Genomic DNA, 15,173 nt, shown 5'->3' with positions numbered 1-15,173 from the left:
CTTTTTTCTCTATACCTGAAATTAAGGAGAACATATTGACCTATAATCAAAGTTTATTTGGTCTATATTACTGTAGTTAGCTAGGAATAAAACCCTAATATTTAGATGGGGTGATCCAATGGTAAAAACTACAACAAAATGTATGTAGAAATTTTGAAATTCACCTGTGCTATTTCTTGTAACTTCACTGAGTCTTTGCTTTTTGGAAGATGAGGGAAAACTATGACTCTCTTGCATTGATAGACAGATAACCAGTCAACCAAAGATTGTGTTTGCAAATCATGAAAGCCTGCATCTGATAGATGCTAAACCTAAGCCTCAGAGAGGATACATGAGCAGTTTGTGGTTGAATATAGCCAATGGAAAAAGTGGAACTTAAAGTCTTTGAACTCTGAGGCCTATACTTTTTCATCATATGTCAGTTGTTCTCAGTTGATCTATCAATCAATTGGAAGTCATGAGTATTCTCTCAGAATTTCTCCAGACTTCGTGTTCCAGGAAAGCTACTTACATGTGACTCTTTTTTGGCAGGCCGTATAATAATGGTGCAAAGGAACAGGAAAGGGATAAAGCAGAGAGATACACAACATTGCTTTGAGGTTTGAGGTAGTAATAACATTTATCTATCAGCTGACTACCTGCAGATAATCAGTTTGGTGTGTGTCCTTCTAGTCAATATTTTAGAGTGTATTGTATTTACTGTCTATTCTTACTTAAGCTCTAATCATGGAATACTATTTTTGACTTTGTTCCATAAAACATTGGCTTAGGAAGTGACATTTGAGACTATTTGGTTATATCTCCCTTAGTATTCAGATGAGTCAGGCATGGCTAGAAAAATATACCTGTACTATATAAGTCCTAAGAAGGGAAAACAAGTTGTAACTTAATGAATTATTTTCTAAAAGTGACTTTTTGCTTACAAAATGAGTATTGTATGGCTTGACCAGAGGAGGATCATAATTGAAAATTTACCTGAATCTAAATTTAAAAGAGACTTTCATATATTACATTATTGTTTGGGGCCCAAAAGAGCATTTGCAGGGTCTGATATGTGGTAGGCTCTTAAAAATATTTTCTGTGTAAATGGAAAAATCACATACAATTTGTGTAAATAAATACTTTGAAAATAATGAAAACAATTTACTAACCTGAGATCATTACCCTCATGCCCAGTTACAGCATTATCTCATTAATGGCACTTAATTACATTTGTAATAGGATGGAAAAGGAAGAATATAGTGTAGAAATAGTGGGCAGCTGGAACTGAAAGAAATTTGTGCAGTGACTGAGGCTTAAGCGTGTGTGTTTTATTAAGGAAGGAGATGGGGGTGTGACCAAATAAAAGGAGGGATGAGTTTGGCATGTTACAAATTGTAACATGATAGTGGCATACACTGCAAAGAAAATGGAAATACAGTGATACTAATTCTAGACAGTTCTGTCCTATTGCTTGTTGACAATAATTTGTCTACATGTAGGTGTTGAGTTACAGGTGAAAATGAGATAGTAATAAATGTTAATTATTTTACTATATAATAGCCCATATATATTGCAACTAGTCATAATATTTTGAACACTAATAATATAGACATCAGGGATAATGTTAGTTAATACTTATTGAAAACTCACTATCTTCTGTCCATGAATTTATGCACTTTACCTATGTTTAATTCTTTAATCCTCATTACAGCCTTATGAGATCAGTGCTATGTGATCATTCCTATTTCATAGAAGAGATTAAATGAATTGCTGAAGATTACTTGGCTAATAAGTGGAGAATCTAGGTTTCGAACTCAGGCATTCTGTTTCCAGAGTTTGTGCTTTCAGGCACCTCACGGCACTTGCCACTAGAAGTTTTGCTGTGGAAGGAAATTGGGGATAATGTAGTATAATAACCTTTGTTTTCTAGATGAGAAACCCAAAGCCCAGAGAAGTCCAGTGACTTTCCCAGGGTCATGGAATGAGTTTGCGACAGAATTTGAACTATGACAGAGTCTTCTTGTGTGCAAGGATGAATTAATTGGAGACAGATCATGATGACACTTGCCTGCAGGTACTGTGAACTTCTCTTATTGCTGTCATCACAAACCTGTCTTGAAAAGCTGGAAAAACAGGATAGGTTACACAAGTTTTCAAGCTTTCTTCCTTACTCAAGACATTGAAGTAAATCTGTAGAATTGCTTGAATTAATTACTCAAATTAATTCTGGAAATATTATTCTTTCTTACTTTGGATAAGTGACCTTGGAAGTGTTCATTGGCTATGCAGGTGTCTATTTATGGGGAAAGTTAACTTAAAAAAAATGAAGTAGTTGCTCCATACCAGGGGAATTAACAGAAGACCCAGGAAATTGAGCAGGTCCTCTTGTTTTTTTCTCCTAGTTAGCGCCCTCCGTCTTCTGCCATTCTGGAAGAAAATCTGTCCACAATATTCCCAGGAAAGAGATTCTACAACCTTCATCTTCATTGCTGCCCCACTGTAAAGGGAGACAAGAAAGGCATACCTGGTACCATTTCATCTTTCTAACTAGGAATTTCCTCTGGTATACTTCTTCAGGCTAACTGGGGCATGCACATCAAAGGGAATTTGGCTAACCTGAAACGTCATATTTCATGGGCAGTTCAACAGGGCAATTTATCACAATTGACCCCATCAGAGAAGGACCAACCATCGTTAGTAGACCTGGGGTTGAGAAATGCCACCACATTTGGCCATAAAATTTATCATGTCAGGAGGTCTATAGTCAACACTGCGCCCTGTGAAATATGGCAGTGCTGCTGGGATATTTATCTTTGTTGGACCTGACACATTAGCCCTGCATTTCCTCTTAGTCCACCTTCATACCCCAGTGCAATCTTTTATGACTCATCAGGGCAGTCAGCTTGGAAACATGACTTGCGGAGCCCATAAGCTGGCACGGGAGAGAGAAAGCCTGGGCAAATGCACGCCTCATGGATGCTCTCTTCAAAGGCTAAAAAACAACTCATTGACTTTCATCTTTTCCAGATCTTCATTGTAAGAAAAGTAACCCATTACAAAGGGAGTCAGGCTCTTGACAAATGAACACCATTGGAGATACATATCTTTTTATTTTTCATTTTCATTTAAAAATTTTTTTATTTTTCCAGACTGCATTTTGATTCGTTGTACACAAATGAGGTACAACTTATTGTTTCTATGGTTGTACACGATGTAGATTCACACCATTCATGTAATCATACATGTACATAGGGTAATGATGTCTGTCTCAGTCCACCATCTTTCATACCCCTGCCCCCTCCCTGCTCTCAGAACACAAACAATAATAGATGTTGGCGTGGATGTGGGGAAAAAGGCACACTCATACATTGCTGGTGGAGTTGCAAATTGGTACAGCCACTCTGGAAAACAGTGTGGAGATTCCTCAGAAAACTTGGAATGGACCCACCATTTGACCCAGCTTATCCCACTCCTCGGTTTAAAATCAGCAGACTACAGTAACACAGCCACATCAATGTTTATAGCGATTCAATTCGCAATAGCTAGATTGTGGAACCAACCTAGATGCCCTTCAACAGATGAGTGGAGATACATATCTTTAACGTTCCACCCCCCCTTATTTCACAGAAAATAGGCAAAGGGGACAGCACAATGGAATTCCTCCTTCTTTCTGAAGACTTTCTTGGGCAGGATGGTGAAGTGGTGACATTGGGGATGAAAGCGTCTATCTCACAGCTTCCTCTTCTTACTGTTGTGCCCACCCTGCCTGCCTTACATGCCTAGGATCTGTGCATTATCCTCCTTTTCCTAAACTCTGCTCGACGGACAGAGTAACACTGCATTGCAAAGGTTGATGATAGTTTTATAATTTCCTAACTGTGGTGTTTTCACATCAATAAATATAACACACATAAAATTATTTGTTTAGAATAAATTTGGAATTGCAGCTCTGAGCTTCTCCCTAGTGGTGCTGATGGTCAGATGGGAGACTCTCCACTCATTCTGGAGTAATCTTTTGGAGAAGACCCAGGATCAGTGTTATGAATTTTGAGTTTGAGTCTTTTTAAAATTTTTTTTTTTGATCTTAGACAAATCCTGAAACATTTGAGAGTCTCAGATCTCTGAAACATTTGGATGAATACAAGTAACTCTTTCTTGGTATTAGTGTGAAAATTAAATAAAAATTTATATATCTCTGTGTATATAAACATAGATATGTATGTTTATGTAACTTGAAAAAGATAATAAGATGATTTTTTTTCCATTTTTTGTAGAGACAACAGAAAGAGCCTAGATGTGGAGTAAGCATTTGTCTGCAAAATTCTAGATTTCCAGTAACTATGTGAGCACCTCAGGCAAATCATTTAGTTGTTCTGAGTCTCAACCCTTTATTTGTTAAAATAATAATAAGTTTTAGTAAGATAAATGTGACAAACTTTGGAAATTCTAAAAGTAATATACAAATGTTTATTAATTTGTATCTTGTTACAGAAAGCATATTTGTACCAGAAAAGAACCTTTTATTTGATCCAGATAATTTGATTCTGAGGTGTCTACTTTGGCAATTCCAAAAGGAAATTTGACTTATTGAGTAATTTGATTTTATATAATATTAAGATAGATGGCATTCCTAGGGGGAAAAAAAAGTAACTATCCCTAATTGTAAAGCCAGACCAAAATTTCTTCCTAATGCCCTTAAAAAGAGGACGCTGTGACTGAAGTCCTCAATAATATGATTATAATAAAGACAAGGACAAATTTCACTGGGTTGTAAATAAATGCTTATTTAAAAGCATCTAAAAATGCAGCCTTGCCACATGAGTTACTCATGGTTTCTTGTCCGTACTATGACCTTTCATGTCTCATTTTCTTTGTTCCAATTGTTCCATCAATCCAAAGGATCATTATCTTTTCTTGGCTAGAATAGCAAAGAAAACAAACTGTTCTGTAAGACAAGCAAAGAATGCCATCTTCTCTATCAAAAGGGTCCTAGTCCAAGCCAACTGCTTCATGTGTATGTGACTTGTGTCTTTATACAAGACATTTATTTTATTCTGCTTTTCCTTAGAGACTTTTACCTCTGTTTCTTCTGTATAATGAGATTTTTGCATATAGAGATTATGTCTTATTCATTCTTGTGTTTCCCCTTAGGTATACTATATTCAATAAAATATTAAGCATTTAATGAAGAATTGCTAACTGCATAAAAGCATGTTGACCTTTGAGTTTGAAAACTGTTTTCCATGTAAGAATGTCAAAATAGAAACTATGCCATATTCTTTCTTTTTTTGCTTGTTTGTTTTTTCATATTTTCAGTCAGGCAATGACTTCTGGATATGGACCCATTTTCATGAAAATTTATGGCTGAGAAAAGCACTCTTGGAAATGCATCCTTGTTGGAAAATTGCTCCTCTTTGAACTCCGTTCAAAACTCTTGAACGTAGTTACATTTAGCAATGGCTCTGAAAGGATTTTTACTTTGTTCTTTTCCATTCAGCTGATTTAACATTCTCATTGACAAACAAAGAAGAAAATTAGGATTGGAAAGGAATTTAAGAATGCAAAGCAACTCCTTCCTTTCACAGATGAAGAAACTGAGACACAGAGCCTTTAAGTGACTTGCCAAAACTTGTGCCATCAGTTCATGGTGAGCCAGGAGTGTGCTGGATTGCTAGTCTCAGTCCAGGGTATGTCCTCCAGGTCAATACAGCCTTCTTTGGTTGCTTCCCATTCTCTGCATCATTTCTCAAGGTAAATTATGACTCTCCAGACATAATAAGGTTCCTACCTATGCCCTTTTATTATAAGGGATATTTGGTGTGAGAGTCGGAAGTACTGGGTTAGGTCATACCTTTGTCATAAAGGACATCTTTAACTTATGATTCATCTTGCTAGGCAGAAACCATGAATTAAAGTTAAAAAGTAGTCTACCTTTGCTATGCTTTACTTCTTCTGCAATCTGCCTTTGGCCCCAACCACTTCACAAAAATGGTTCTGTAAGTGGTTGTTCATGAGAGTCTTAATGGGAAACTGAATGCTTACTTTTCAGTTCTATCCCTCCCTTCCTTCTATCTTTAAACTCTCACAGATATGTTTTAGAACTCATCCAAATTTAGTTTCCATAGCTGGGGAACTCTTAGATCTTATTCCTCAGACTGTTCCTTTTTCAGAGATGTAGAGATCATCCCTAATTTCTCTGATATTCTTGTTTTTAACTGCTGTTTGCTTAATCAAAGAAGTTGGGTTTGATATAACTTCAGTGTCAATTCCTTCAATGATATTCATCTTTCTGATCTTGAGGTGCTAAACTTGGCTCCATGGAATCCCTGAGAATGTATTTTTTGTGCAAGAAACTCCTGGTGTCAACAAGAGATACTTTCTTTTGGGAGCCTACCCAGACCTCATCTCGTGACAGAAGCTCGGTGCAAGGCCCTTGATCGCGTCTGCATGTGAAGGTGGTGCTCACCAAAGCCAGTTCCTGTTTCTCCACCGTTGGTCAACCTGAGGCTCTCCTTTTGCTTTCTGAGGATTCTGAATTCTACATTGATGTGATTGAAGTCTTTCTGCAAAGTTTCTCTGGGAGTTTTCATGATAACCGTGTGTCTCTTCAGTGTGATTTTGACACCCTCTGAAATGAACACAGTCCGATTCTTGGAAATGATTTTCATTTTCTGAGTAGGTACAACAAAGAGAGACTATCAGTCCATATCTTCCTTGAAAATACTACAGAATTGCACACTGCTAACTGGCCCATTCTTGAAAATGTGCTGTGTGCTTTGTCTCTGTAAGACTTCACTCTCTTGCTTTGTCTTCAGACAAATGGACAAAGACTTTTCCTGCCTCTTTTTTTTTCTCTCACAAAGTGAACTTGTCTTTTCTCTCTTCTTGACCTCCAGACTAATATGTGTACCCAATTTCTCTCACATTTCCTCTTAAAACTTGCAAAGACATTTCAAACTCAAACAAACTCACCATTCTTTGCCATTGCCAAACCCACTCACTCATTCTATCTTCTTTCCTTTGATGGAAATCAGGGCAACACTCATACGAGGGAAGTGCTTAACCAGTGAGCTGCATCCCAGCCCTTTTTATCTTATTTTGAGACAGGGTCTTGCTAAGTTTCCTAGGCTGCATTGAATTTGTGATCCTCCTGCTTTGGTCTCCCTAGTTGCTGGGATTATGGGTGTGCGCCACCATGCCTGGCTCCACTAGTTCTCTTGACTGCATAACCCTGGCACTAAATTACTATTTCTTTGCTGGTTCATATTATGTTGTTTAAGTAACCACTGGTCAGCCAGACACCTGATCATCTTTCTTCTCTTTTTTTGTCTGTCACTCTCCTGATTTATTCCATCACCATGAACATCCTCCTAAATATTTTCACCACGACCACAAGTACTACCACCCAAGTTCAGACCACTATTATTTCTCACCCTGTTTTCTCCAACAACCTCTTCATTTATTTCTGAGTCTCAGGTCTTGCTCCCTTCATAACTATAGGGTTGAGAAGAAGAAAACTTTCTAGGAACTGTTAGAAATGCAATAAAACTGTCAAAAGGGCTAAGACTCAATCTACAGTTTTGTGACAGTTTGTAAAAAAGTGACTTAAAAAAAATCCAGGTAGAAAATACAAAGAAAAAGTACAAACATTTTGAAATGTCAACTGATAATGACACTTCAATTATACCACTCTGTGGAGAAAAAGACAATGATCAAATCCAAGTAATCAATATGTCACATAAAATTTTAAACACACCATATCTATTTTCAATTTTACCCTTCCCTCTAAAGCCAGAGGGAATCTTTCTAACCCATAAACCACACTCTACTTGCTGTTTCATACCCTTCAATGGCTCTCTATTGTCCCAGAATAAATTCTAAATGTATTAATTTGGCTTAAAAGGGTCTACATGATTTGGTCCCCACTTATCAACCCTCACAAACCCTTCACGCACTAGCTCAGTCAGACTCCTTTCAGCTTCTCAAGGTCACCATGTTCCTTGCCTCTCTCTCCCTTCTTCTTGATGTGATTGACTAAAGCAGTCTGTGCTGGCAAATGTTTAACAACTGCTCATGTGTAGGGGAGGGGCAGAGCCTTGATTTTCAGTATTTGGTGATTTCCACGGTATATACCCTGGCTAATATCAAGCTGCCAGTGTGAGGTCACGAACATGGAAAGAAATGGGCACAATGGACTCTAGAGAATGAGTGAGTCTATGTCAGCTCAGCATAACACAGGCCTATGTCCTGTGTGTCCTCTGCATCCTGGCTCAGTGGTCCCCTTCCCTAAGGATGCTTCCAAAGCTGCCTTTCTTAGCCTGTTTGCGTACTTCCATAACACTCTGGTTTCCTGAGCACACCTCTGACTCTACTGAAAAATTGTAAGCCTCCTCAAGGCAGGCATCTTGTCTTATTCACCACTGCCGCTCCAGAACCTTCCAGCAAAGAAGTTTAACACACAGTGGTTCTTCCATAAATATTTACTGAATGAGTGAATAGCTAAAAGCTGATAATAATAACTGTCAACAAGGACTTATTGTACTAATTGTGTCAATTACCTCATTTAATTTTCCTCTAAACTCTATGGGAGTGATATTTGACTACCATCATTTTACAGAGCGGAAAGAATGAGGCTCAGAGTAGTTAGGGAGCTTGCTCAAAATCACATAGTCAGAAAGTGGTGGAGCCATATGCAAATTCATGCAGTGTTACCCTGCCTTGAACAATTATCCTGTATGTTACACTGACTTACTTTCATTTAAGTTTCATTAAAATTAGCATTTATTGCATAGTTGGTTTGTATGAGGAAGATTTAAGATCTAAGTCACTTTTATTTAGGACTGTTGTAGTGGGATAGACTGAAACATTATCACTGATGTATTAAATTAGTAAAAAATTAGTGGTAAATGATTGGCAAAAGGGTCCTAAAATATTCATTTACTTTTAATCAGTAATTCTAGCTCTCAGAATAATCAGAAATAAGGACAACATTTTGGGACTAAAATATTACTACTGATGGTTTTAAAAATAATCTTTTACTTTAGAATAGTTTAAGATTTATAAAAATGTTGCAAAGCTAGGAGAGTTTTCATATGTGTTGCATCCATTTTCCTCTATTATGAAAATTTCATAGCATTGCTGTACATTTTTCACAATTAAAAAGTAATGCTACAGGGACACAATCACTTCAATGTTTATAGCAGCTCAACTCACAATAACTAAACTGTGGAGCCAACCTAGGTGTCCTTCAACAGATGAATGGATAAAGAAAATGTGTTATATGTACACAATGGAATATTACTCAGCTTTGACGAAGAATGAAATTATGGCATTTGCAGGTAGATGAATGGAGTTGGAGAATACCATGCTAAGTGAAATAAGCCAAACCCAAAAAACCAAAGGTCAAATGTTTTCTCTGATGGAAATTTCAAGGACAATCAGTCCCTTGTTTTGTAGGATGCCCCTCTCATGGAATTTTTCTGATGTTTTTCACAAGATTGGCTTGAAGTTATGGTTTTGGAGAGGAAGGTCACAAAGGGAAAGTGTCATTTTCATCACATAAAACTATCAAAATATGCAATGGAGAAAAGATAGCCTCTTCAACAAATAGTGCTGGGAAAACTGGAAATCCATATGCAACAGAATGAAATTAAACCCCTATCTCTCACCCTGCACAAAACTCAACTCAAAATGGATCAAGGACGTTGGAATCAGACTAGAGACCCTGCATCTTATAGAAGAAAAAGTAGGTCCAAATCTTCAACTTGTTGGCTTAGGAGATCAGACTTCTTTAACAGGACTCCCATAGCCCAAGAAATAAAAGCAAGAATCAATAATTGGGATAGATTCAAACTAAATAGCTTTCTCTCAGCAAAGGAAACTATCAGCAATGCGAAGAAAGAGCCTACAGAGTGGGAGAAAATCTTTGCCAATCATACTTCAGATAGAGCACTAATCTCCAGAATCTATAAAGAACTCAAAAACTCTACACCAAGAATACAAATAACCCAATCAACAAATGGGCTAAGGATATGAACAGACACTTCACAGAAGAAGATCCACCAACAATCAATAAACATATGAAAAAATGTTCACTATCTTTAGTAATAAGAGAAATGCAAATCAAAACTACACTAAGATTCCATCTCACCCCAATTAGAATGGCAATTATCAAGAATACAAGCAACAATTGGCGAGGATGTGGGGAAAAAGGTACACTCATACATTGCTGGTGGGGCTGCAAATTAGTGCAGCCACTCTGGAAAGCAGTGTGGAGATTCCTTAGAAAACTTGGAATGGAACCACCATTTGACCCAGCTATCCACTCCTTGGCCTATACCCAAAGGACTTAAAATCAGCATACTACAGAGATACAGCCACATCAATGTTCATAGCTGCTCAATTTACAATAGCCAGACTGTGGAACCAACCTAGATGCCCTTCAGTTGATGAATGGATAAAGAAACTGTGGCATATATATACAATGGAATATTACTCTGCCATGAAGAATGATAAAATTATGGCATTTGCAGGCAAATGGATGAAATTGGAGGATATCATGCTAAGTGAGATAAGCCAATCTCAAAAATCCAAGAGACGAATGATCTCACTGATAAGCGGATGATGACAGATAATGGGGAGTGGGAGGGGGGCAAGAATGGAGGAAGGAGGGACTGTATAGAGGGAAAAGAGGGGTGGGAGGTGTGGGAAGGGTGGGGGGAAGGAAAAAATAACGGAATGAATCAAACATCATTACCCTTTGTAAATGTATGATTACGCAAATAGTATGCTGTTACTCCATGTACAAACAGAAACAACATGTATCCCATTTGTTTACAATAAAAAAAAAAAAAAAAACTATCAACAGGACACATGTTGATGTTAACTTTGATCAGGCTGGTTGAGGTGATATTTGTTAGGTTTCTCCAGTGCCAAATTACACTGTGTTCCTCTTTTTGATGCTCTACTCTTTGAAAACATCACTATGAGCATCTTGTATTTAAGGACTGGAATTATGAATTTACTTACTGGAGAATCTATACAGCTGGGTGCATACCTATAGTCCCAGCAACTTGGGAAGCTGAGGCAGGAGGATCTCAAGTACAAGGCCACCCTCAGTAACTCAGTGAGGCCCTAAGCAACTTAGCAATACCCTGTCTCAAAATAAAATATTTAAAGGACTGGAGATGTGGCTCAGTGGTTAAGTGCCTCTGGGTTCAATCCCAATAACCCCCCCCCCCCCCAAAAAAAAAAAGATCTATATAAATTGTTTGAAAATTTTTTGCATGAGAGATGTGCCTATTTTCCACAATTGATTAATTTATTTCTAAGAGTATAGACTCAGAGTTAGTTATTGTATACTTTGGATTATAATCCAATACTACTTTATTTTGTTGCTCCAATGTTCCAGCTTTTTCTATTAGAAGCTCCTTTAGTTGATTTCCCTTTGACATGGACCATGACTGTGTTTTTTAAAACCGCTTCCTTGTTTTCTGGCACTGCTGGATGTTCTGAGTTCACCTTGTCTGCTTCCTGTCCAGTGCTAGAATCAGTCATCCCTCCAAGGAGCCCTTATCCTTTTATTGAAGAATGGCATTAGAAACCAAGATTTGGGTGCTAGATGTGCTTGTTGCTACTGGGATGTCAGTGTTTGTGGGCTGTCTCAGCTGACAGAAGTAAGTATATTCTAACTCCTATATCTGTACACTGTAAACTTTCCACATGGAAACATTGATGTCTGTATTGAACTGTACATGAGTTCTTATTGATGTCTCCAACTCTAATCCATTACTTTATGCATCATTTGAATCTCCAGCCCTTGCTTTTCTGTAACCTCATGCTCCAACAGTGTGAAACCTGATTCTCATTATACACTATTAATTTACTCATGTCATTCTTCATGAGTAAATGAAGGTGCGTTCAGATATACATATATAGTGGTTTCAGAATTTTCATTTTATATCCCCATGGAAGTAATTTTATTGAGAGTACAATTCTTATGTATATTAACTTTTGCTTTTAGTCTTGCATACTTCACTCACTTCTATTAAAGATATTTAGGTCAGGAGATCATCCCTTCAGCAATATGCATTATGAATTTAAGATTTAAATCTTTGCAGTGGGTTTGATATCTCATTTCTTTTATTGCTGAATAGTGTACATTTTATGGATGTATCAAAGTCTATCCACTCAATTACTGAAGGACATCTTCTTGCTTTGAGTTTTGGTGATTATAAGTTCCCAGTGGGTTTTGAAAATAATTATGAAATACTGAAAATAAAACACTCAATGCCGAGCAAATATTTGAGTACACAATAGTGCATCTGTAACATTCTGTATCAAAAGAGTTTTTAATAACCCTTGGAAAAGTAAAATAAAAGTAAGACATCAAGATTAGATATTCAGTGTGTCCCCAAGTATATGAAACATAAATGTATATCTGTCTGGAATGAAATGAGACACAGTGTTCATGGAGGTTTCAGAATTGGACTAATGGGTCATAGCTACTCCTTCAATAATTTTCCAGATTTCCATTAGTACTTTTATAATTAGGAAAAATATGCCAAAACAATTTGTAAATCATGAGTCATGAGCTAGAGTCTGAAGGGACTTTCAGCACATATTCAGAGATCTCTGGAGTTTTCCTCCTCTGCATTTCTTGAAGATTGCTTTTCTGGATCAGTTCTGCAGAGCTCTAGGTACATTTCATTCTCTTGGCTCTCTAAAACCTCTCAGGGTTTCAACCTGTTTTCCTCCCAACACCTTCCTCTGCAACTCTCATTAAAACCTTGATAAATGTTACCAACCACAGCTCCTCATTTTACCAGTAGCAGCAGATCATTTGGGCCATGATAGGACCTTCATTTTTGGAATGCCTTGCATACCATATTTTTAAGCAAGGTTACTCACATTCTCTTCGTACTGGATGTAATAGAACTTTAAACCCATTGCATTTTAAAGTATTTTTGATGATTACTTTTGGTAGTGATGGATAGAGGACACAATGGCCACTCTCACTTATAGAAAGAATGAAGGTAGAAAAACCTAAATTTTAAAGTGAAGGCAGGGACACCTGCCAGGATACTTTGGAAGGTGTAAGTGCTTCAGTCACCTGGGCCTGTTGTATTTCTCCATCAAAGCAAAACCAGTGCAGGCAACTCATTGTAGGTCTGTAGTGAACCGTTACAAGAATAATAAAAAGTGCAGGCCCTTGATTCTTGCACTCTTTAAGGAGTTCTTAAATTTCTGTTCCTGTTTTAAATAAGTTTGGAAAAGCATTTATTTCTATGGAATTTTAGCAAAACTATATAGACAAACCTGTTTCTTTTGGAACATTATAAATGCATTATGTTTTCAGCAAATATTAAAACTTTTCAGATTTCTTTGCTTTCAGGGCTAGGAATACTGGGGAAAAGTTTGTATTCATTTTAACTTTCACCCCTAAACCACATTGGAAATTCTGCAATTGATGAAAATGGATACAACCAGCTGTCAACACCTGGGCTCTGTTCTTGGCAGATTTATTTTGAAAGAAACACCTTTGAAATAGAGAACCACATGCCAATAGGGTATAAAATGATTTTTGCTAATTTCTGACTCAGCAGTGCTTTTTCACAAAGCCTAGTTCTTCTGGAAACCATGGTTCCAAGCCAATAGGGGCTTGTTAACTTTTTGGAGTGTCTACTTTGTTATACAGGCAGTGTGTTAATTAATTTTGGAAAATGAAAAATCCTGTCAGTTTGCATATTTGAGGTTCATATTCTGGGTAGGGACACTTATAGTTCTCTATAAAATGATGCAATGAATGACATTTTGGAGATGGGAAATTTTAAATTGTGGTACTCAAAGGAGACGGATACCCCAACATATTTCTAAGTCTATCCTCCCTTTTCCTTCCTTCTTTCCTTCCTTCCTTCCTTCCTTCCTTCCTTCCTTCCTTCCTTCCTTCCTTCCTTCCTTCCTTCCTTCCTTCCTTCCTTCCTTCCTTTTTTCTTTCTTTTCTTCTCTACATGGAAGAAGAACATTTGATTATAGATCATTGTCAATATTTTTCCATGTACCAAAAGTCAACAAGTTAATGTCATGGCCACCATTTTTGAGGAAGTAAAGTCATGGAGAAGAATCACTATTGCCATATCATTCTTTAATTGTATATCATTTCTGGTTGGTAGAAAATTCCTTGAAATGGCATAGATGATTTGAGCGCTGCTTAGCATTTGGGGTAATTTTGCAGCTGAATGCTAATAAATCTATGGTATTGCTTTCAAAGGACATCTAATCTTCATCTGGAGCACAGATCCAAATTTGTTAGAGGGAAAGAGAGGGAGTCTCAAGTAATGATGGTGATTCACACTCTACAGTATAAGCTCCCCAACTCTAGGCCCCCACTTAGGGAGTCTCAAGTAATGATGGTGATTCACACTCTACAGTATAAGCTCCCCAACTCTAGGCCCCCACTTAACTTCGTTGTGTGTTTGGCTTATACTTAGAAGTTCAGAAGCAAAGTACTGTAGAGAATTACTGACTATATATTACCATACATGTTCAGAAATGTGAGATTATTCTTGAAGTGGAAGACTGGCACATGGCAGCATTCAGACATTTTCTGTTGGTCACAGAAGGGCATGACTCAGGTCAGAAGGTGAACATAATTCAGCCACATCAATAAGCAGATGCCTGTATAATGAAGATACTCAGTAGGCAGCAATACACATCTGGGCGTAATGTGGGTATGTCCAATTACCTTCTTATAAATTTTGTTTGGCTCATTTCCTTTGATGTAATAAACAAATATGAATTGCAGTAAGCAAGAAATCCAAACATTAATTTTTCTGTGCTTCCACAGGCAGTCTTAAACTGTTAGGGATTCTGAGTTTTAACAAAGCGAGGGCCACTGTCTGGATTTCACATGACCTTCTTCACAGTAACACTATTGGATATGGAAAGGCAGAAAGTGGATGCTCTTATTTATTCATTTGCTTTATACAGCAGTCTGTGCTTTCCTTAAGATTTTAAAAGTATAAAGAATGTTATTTTTAAAACATTATTTTGTTTGAGTAAAGCATAACATTTTGCCAAGTTTACTTCAGATTTTCAAAAACTCATTAAATATCATGAGAAAGTTAAAAATTTTTTTAAAAATTTTTACAGACTGCATTTTTTTTTCCAACAAAATAATTATTTTAATTTCC

The sequence above is a fragment of the Sciurus vulgaris genome, assembly GCF_902686455.1.
Source record: "Sciurus vulgaris genome assembly, chromosome: 2".
Lineage (NCBI taxonomy): Eukaryota > Metazoa > Chordata > Mammalia > Rodentia > Sciuridae > Sciurus > Sciurus vulgaris.
This window is presented reverse-complemented; position numbering follows the sequence as displayed.